Source organism: Gnatocerus cornutus, unplaced genomic scaffold, assembly GCF_029298725.1.
Source record: "Gnatocerus cornutus isolate USDA-ARS CGAHR unplaced genomic scaffold, icGnaCorn1.1 ctg00000033.1, whole genome shotgun sequence".
NCBI lineage: Eukaryota > Metazoa > Arthropoda > Insecta > Coleoptera > Tenebrionidae > Gnatocerus > Gnatocerus cornutus.
The window spans coordinates 2,163,508-2,170,269 of record NW_028275382.1 but is presented as its reverse complement, the minus strand read 5'-3'; positions in this window follow the sequence as shown (position 1 = coordinate 2,170,269).

Sequence of the window (6,762 nt, the reverse complement as noted above, 5' to 3'; positions counted from 1 at the left end):
TTAAGGAGTTCGGTTACCATCTGACTCCTAAAAACTGTTCCTCGATCACTTAGAAAACAACGCGGCGCCCCGTATATACAAATTAAATTCTCAAAAATAAATTTGGCTACACTTTTGGCTGTGGCATCTCGCAGCGGTCCAGCTATCGCGTATCTGGACACATATTCCGTACATACTATAACCATCGTGTTTCCTGATCGAGATTTTGGAAAAGGCCCCATCAAATCTACTGATACCATTGACCAAACTCGGCCAACCGGAATTGGGTGTAGCAGTCCCGCTTTCTTCTTAAAGTCCTCGCCTTTTTTGGACTGACAGTCTGTACAACCCCTAACGAACTTCTCAACATCCTTTTGTAGTTTCGACCAATAGTACCGTTCCCGAATTTTGTTCAGGGTTTTTGTGGTGCCTAGATGTCCGCTAAGAGGATCGCAATGGTGGTTGTAAAGGATTTCTCCAATTAGGTGTTTCGGGATAACTAGCAGTTCTTCAATTCCAGTTGCATTTGCGTTCTTTTTATACAACACTCCATCCTTTATAACAAAGTTTTTTGACCTTTTCCTGACTCCGATTGGTAACTCATTGTCACTTTGTTTTTCTATTGCTGTTATGAGCTCTTTTAACTCGTGATCTTCCAATTGTTGCTCTCTCAGTTCTTGGTTTGATGTCAGATATGTGGGAATTTCATCTGCCTCTATTTCGTCGCTGATCTTTCCAATCAATACTGGGTTTCTTGACAGGCAATCCGCGTCTTGATGCTTTGAGCCGCTTCGATGCTCGATGCTATAGTCAAATTCTGACAACTTTATTGCCCATTTTGCTAGTTTTCCTGTTGGGTCCTTAATTGTTTTTAACCATCTGATAGCGCTGTGATCAGTTATAATCTTCACATGTCGTCCATGAATTAGATGTCGTAGTTAAGACAAAGCCCATACGCATCCTAAGCATTTCAGTTCCGTAATTCCCAAGTTCCTTTCATTTTTTGTTAAGCTCCGACTGACGTACGCAATTGGATGGCTTTCTTGATCTTCGTTTTGTTGTAATAAAACGGCTCCTAGGCCTTGAAGACTGGCGTCTACTCTCAATTCACAATCCTTGTTTGGGTTAAACCGTTGTAGAACTGGAGCTGTGGTCATTTTCTCTTTTAAAGTTTTAAACGCTTGCTCTTTTTCGTCATCCCATAAGAATGGCGTTTCCTTCTTTGTTATTTCGTGCAGTGGTCGTGCGATGGACGAAAAATTTTGAATGAATTTTCTGTAGTAGTTGCACATTCCTAAGAAACGTTGAACTTCCTTGACTGTACGTGGTGTAGTAAATTTGGCGATACCCTCTATTTTCTTTGTATCCACACTAATACCGTTTGTACCCACTCTGAAGCCAAGAATATCGATCTCTTTCTTCATGTACACACATTTACTTGGTTTAAGAGTAAGTCCCGCATCTTGTAGACGTTGGAAAACTTTTTTCAACTTATCAATGTGTTCCTCTATAGTCTTTGAAAAAATTATAATGTCATCCAAATACAGTAAGATGTCCTTCCATTTCATGTCGAAAAATAACTTGTCCATGAGCGCCTGAAATGTTCCTGGAGCATTGCATAGTCCAAACGGCATGACTTTGAACTGGTACTGCCGCTGACCTTGAGCCACAAACGATGTGTACTCTTTGCACTCTTCTTTTACGGCCACTTGCCAGTAACCACTCATTAGATCTAATGTGGAAAACCAATTAGAGTCGTGCCCAATGTACGTCAACACATCATCAATGTTCGGTATGGGATAATTCCATTTCTTAGTCACTTGATTCAACTTCCGATAATCGATACAAAATCTCATATTTCCATCTTTTTTCTACGCCAAAACTACCGGAAATCCCCAAGGACTATTACTGGGTTCAATTACATCGTCTTGTAACATCTCCTGGATCTGGTCATCAATAATATTGCGTTCCTTGTGAGACACTCGGTAGGGTTTGCATTTGATTGGCTTAGCATCTCCGACGTCGATGTCATGTTCCACCAATGTGGTTTTACCTAGCTGCGATGGTAAACTGGCGAAAATTCCGGAAAAATCTTTTAACAATTTCTTTAGCTGTTGCTTGGCTTCATCATTCAATTCGTTGTCGATTTTATGGTCTTCTGTACGCACTTGATCAGTCTCGAGTGTTGTTTGCAAGGTAACCTCATCCGCATTTAATGTGACCGAATCTTCTTGTAACCAAGCTAACGTGGTGCCTTTAAAAATTTTTATCGGTGTATTTGCCCTTGTGCTGATGACAACGTCCAAAGAGCCTTTGTTGCAGTCCAATTGTTCCAAAAGTAGGCTTTTTTTGACTAAGAAATTCTCATTTTTTGCAATCACTAAGTTTTCTGCAGAGTTGGGAATTCCCTCGACACTTAACGTCATTTGTTTTTCTTTTCCGGGTCGTATGACGCAATCTTGGGATGCCGTAACTTTAATTCTTTGGTCAGCGTTTATCGTTGTCTGTAGTGACGTCTCGGCTGGGTCATTGAGTTCTGACCTGATTACGTCTGTCCTCGTGTCGTCTTCTTTCTTGAAATGAATTTTTCCCTTACCAAAGTCAATTATTGCTGTTTCCCGCATTAAAAATTGTACGCCTAAAATAAGTGGACTTGGCAAGTTCTCTACAATGATGGCCTCATCCTCGAATTTCTGATCATCCACCATTATACTAAAATCCGTTTTTCCCCACGTCGACACTCTATGGTTACCTACCGTTTTTAGAAAAATATGACTACCTCTTATATCTAAATACCTACCCAATCTCTTGAAATTAAATTAGCGCTACATCCCGTATCTATGATTATGTCTATTAATTTACCCTGTAACCTACCCTGTATTTTTAAAATATCCTGTCGCGCCCGTATACCTAACAAACTATTTGCGAGGACGACATCCTGACGCGCCCGCAATGCCGCCCTTAAACTTTTGGGACATTTTCCTTCGTTCCTTGCTGACTCGATTTTTTGTCTGGATTGAATTTGTTTCTGCAATCCCTAGCAATGTGACCAATTTTTCCGCAAACAAAGCATTTTCTTCCATCCTGGTCCTTTTGGGAATTGCGACAAGCAGCCGCGAAATGACCTGGCTTTGAACACACAAAACATTTGGGACGTCCATCTTTTGTTCTTGTGGTCGGTAGCGTTCTGTTGGTCGAAAATTTTGAATTTCCGGTCTCTCGCGTATCCTGGTGAGTCCATTGGCGATATTCCCTCGTCGGACTTTGAGTTGTCAAAAATCCTGCGTCCGCAGACATGCTGTTTCTTAGAGTCAGTTTCTTAACCTCGCTAATTTTGAACGCTAAGCATTTAATGTCGTCCTTAAACATGTCTGGCTTTGCAAACATATAGAAAGTTTCGGCTAATGCCGGTGATAGCCCTCTCTCAAATCGAGATCTGAAGGTCTCGTCAGACATAGCTGGGTCAATTTCCTGTTGCAACGCCAACAGTTCGAAGAAGTATGCCTTAATATCTTCATTTAAACCCTGTTTTCGATTTTCAAATCTAGTCCTAACCGCTCTTTTGGAATCACCGCCTCCAAATTCTCTGAGAAAATCCTCCATCAATTGTTTCTAATTCTTTGTCGCGTTATCCGGTTTTGTTATGTATTTCTGGAACCATCCTAGAGCCGCTTTTTCCAAAAACACAGGTAAATAAGAGATTTTCAATTTGTCGTCCCAGGAGTTCATCAAGGCGACCCTGTTGTACGACTCGATGAAACTGGTGGGTTCAGAACTAGCCGGATTAAATGTGGGGGGTGCCAAAAATTTCGGTAAAGCCGGTGTCTTATTTGAAGATAGTGCATCCCGTAACGTCACGTTCGCCATTCTGATCTGTTCTTTATCCTCGTCTTCGACTTCGTCTTCGCTTTCGCCCTCGTTACTACTACTAGAACTTTCCAACGTAATAATCTCCGAGTTTTGTTCCTCGCGTTCTAACTCAGAACTCTCTGCTTTCCCCAAAATCCTTTGAATTTCGCTTAAAGTATCCTCAGGTACGTTTCGCGCCGATAATTCAAGCTTTACGTTAGCTCCCGTATTTTGAAATTGTTCAGTACTGCGATATGTTGGCTTGAATTCTTTGTATTCCGCTTCTCTTTGTCTCCTACGTGTTACAGGAGGTGATCCCCGGTCCGTCATTCGAATTTTTAATTAGCGCAAAATCGACTCCCATCACTATGTCATCTTTACTCGACCCTTACTACTCACACGATCACATCGGTACTTTCTCATAGTTGAGATGAAACAAATATGAAGATTTGTTTCCTGAGATCAAAACACCGCGCCTCCACCATATATGTCACGTCTGTGACGGGGTCTTTCAATAATGACACAGTTTGGGGAGTATTTATTGTTTATTCTTAACTAATTCCTACTAACTACATTGATATTAGAATCTAATGACTTAAAACTACGTACTTACAATATAGAGGTAGACATTGTCCCACGAGACCACAATATACTTAATAATCACAACGACCACCAACTACCAGCTCTGTAGTCACTACCACTTCTACTACTTCTACTACTGGCTAACTACCCCTTGTACGCTGCTCATGTCACCTCGCTTCCGCAAGCTGACTTTGCTAGTCCTCCGTTTTGGAGTGCTAGCTAAGCCACTTGCGAAAACCCGGTGCAACGTACAAAGGTAGTTAACCTCTTAGCCGCTGCAATTATTATTAATTGCTGACAATACTATGTCTCAAAATCAAAAATCAGGTCAGAAAAACAAGCAAAATTCTAAACTTGCATCCATTTTTGGACAATGAAGGTATTCTCAGAGTTGGTGGACGATTACAGAACTCAGCTTTAAATCACAACAGGAAACGTCCCATTATTATCAGCGCTCAAACACATCTGGCGAAGACACTGATTGGAAATGCTCATGCAACAACACTTCATGGTGGAAACCAGTTAACCCTCGCATACATTCGGCAAAAATACTGGATATGCAATGGAAAAAAGGCGGTAAAAGCAGTGATTAACAAATGTACAAGATGTTTAAGATATAAAGCAGAGACGTCAAAACAATTAATGGGACAACTACCGGAAGCCAGAGTAACCCCATCTAACCCATTTACGCATACGGGTATAGATTATGCAGGGCCAATTCAAGTGAGAACCACGAAAGGGAGAGGTCACAAATCTCACAAAGGATACATAGCCATATTCGTGTGTCTTTCAACAAAAGCCATTCACCTAGAGGTCGTAAGTGACATGTCATCGGAATCGTTTTTGGCAGCTTTAAAGCGATTTACAGCAAGGAGAGGTATTTGCTTGAATTTTTACAGCGATAACGGTACTACGTTCGTTGGAGCAGACAGCAATCTACAAAAAGAAGTAAACGCAATGGTAAAAACCTCAGACATAGAAGATAAATGTTCCATTATGGGAGTTCAATGGCATTTCATTCCTCCATCTGCCCCACATTTTGGTGGTTTGTGGGAAGCGGGAGTGAAATCTATGAAATATCACCTAAGAAGAGTCATCGGGGATTCGAAACTTACGTACGAAGAGCTTGCGACACTGACGCAACAGATCGAAGCATGTCTGAACTCAAGACCACTTTGTCCAATCACTGAAGACGTCAACGAAATCGACATTTTAACTCCAGGACACTTTCTCATCGGTAGAGAGCCTCTATCACCACCAAATCCTATAGCATCGGACATTAGTGTAAGTCTAACGGGACGCTGGAAAATGCTACAAAAAATGAAGAAAGAATTTTGGAAATTATGGTCAAACGATTATCTACATCAACTTCAACAACGAAATAAATGGAAACTCCAACACGAAAATCTACAGCCAGGACAGATAGTAATCATCAAAGAAGACAACATTGATCCAAGTCATTGGCCAATAGCAAAAATCGAAACCGTTCACAAGGACAAAAACGATTTGGTTAGAGTGGTAACACTTCGTCGATCCAATGGAAGTAACATGGATAGACCTATTCACAAATTAATACCCCTTTGTAAAGACTCATCTGACAAAACGAAGAGCGATAAGGAAAACAACACTCATCGCCCGAAAAAACAAACTCCAAGATCACTTTGGAAAGTTGCATTAATCGCCATCATGTTTCTACTACAAGTCAATCAATCAGCTGCAGCATCATATTCAGTCACACATCCCAGTCCAGGTCTCTACATACAGTATGTCCCCGGATTGAGTTCACAAGAGGAAAAAAAAGTTTATTTTTCATTTTACAAAAAAATGACAAAGGAAATAACCTTTTTTGCTTATTTCAAAACAAATAAATCTGCAATTAAAATTTCAAAATTATTAGTTTGTACTCTTAAAATTAATTTTTTCATTATTTTTATTTATTAAATTTTGTAATCGTATTCAAATAATAGCAGGCTGTGGTTTCACAAAATCAAATAGTGCGTTAAAGATTAAAGAAAAATTTTCCTAATAATGTATAAGTAATAAAAAATTGGAAAAAAATGCAATTGCATCCTTAACAATAATTGAGAAAATTCGAAACAGTCGAAAAAATTACGAGTTAGAATTGAACTATGTGCTAAAACAGGTAATGGGCCAATCAAATAGTAGAAATTGGTTTGAGTTAAGAAACAAATTTCATTCCTTTGAAATTTTTTGCTAAATTAAAATAAAAAAGTTCTTCGTTATTTTTTGTTTTTTTCGATTTCCAGAACACAGCTTGATAATATTAAAGTTTTAATTAAAGATTTATTTATTTTAAATTACGCAAAAAATATTATTCCTTTGTCATTTTTC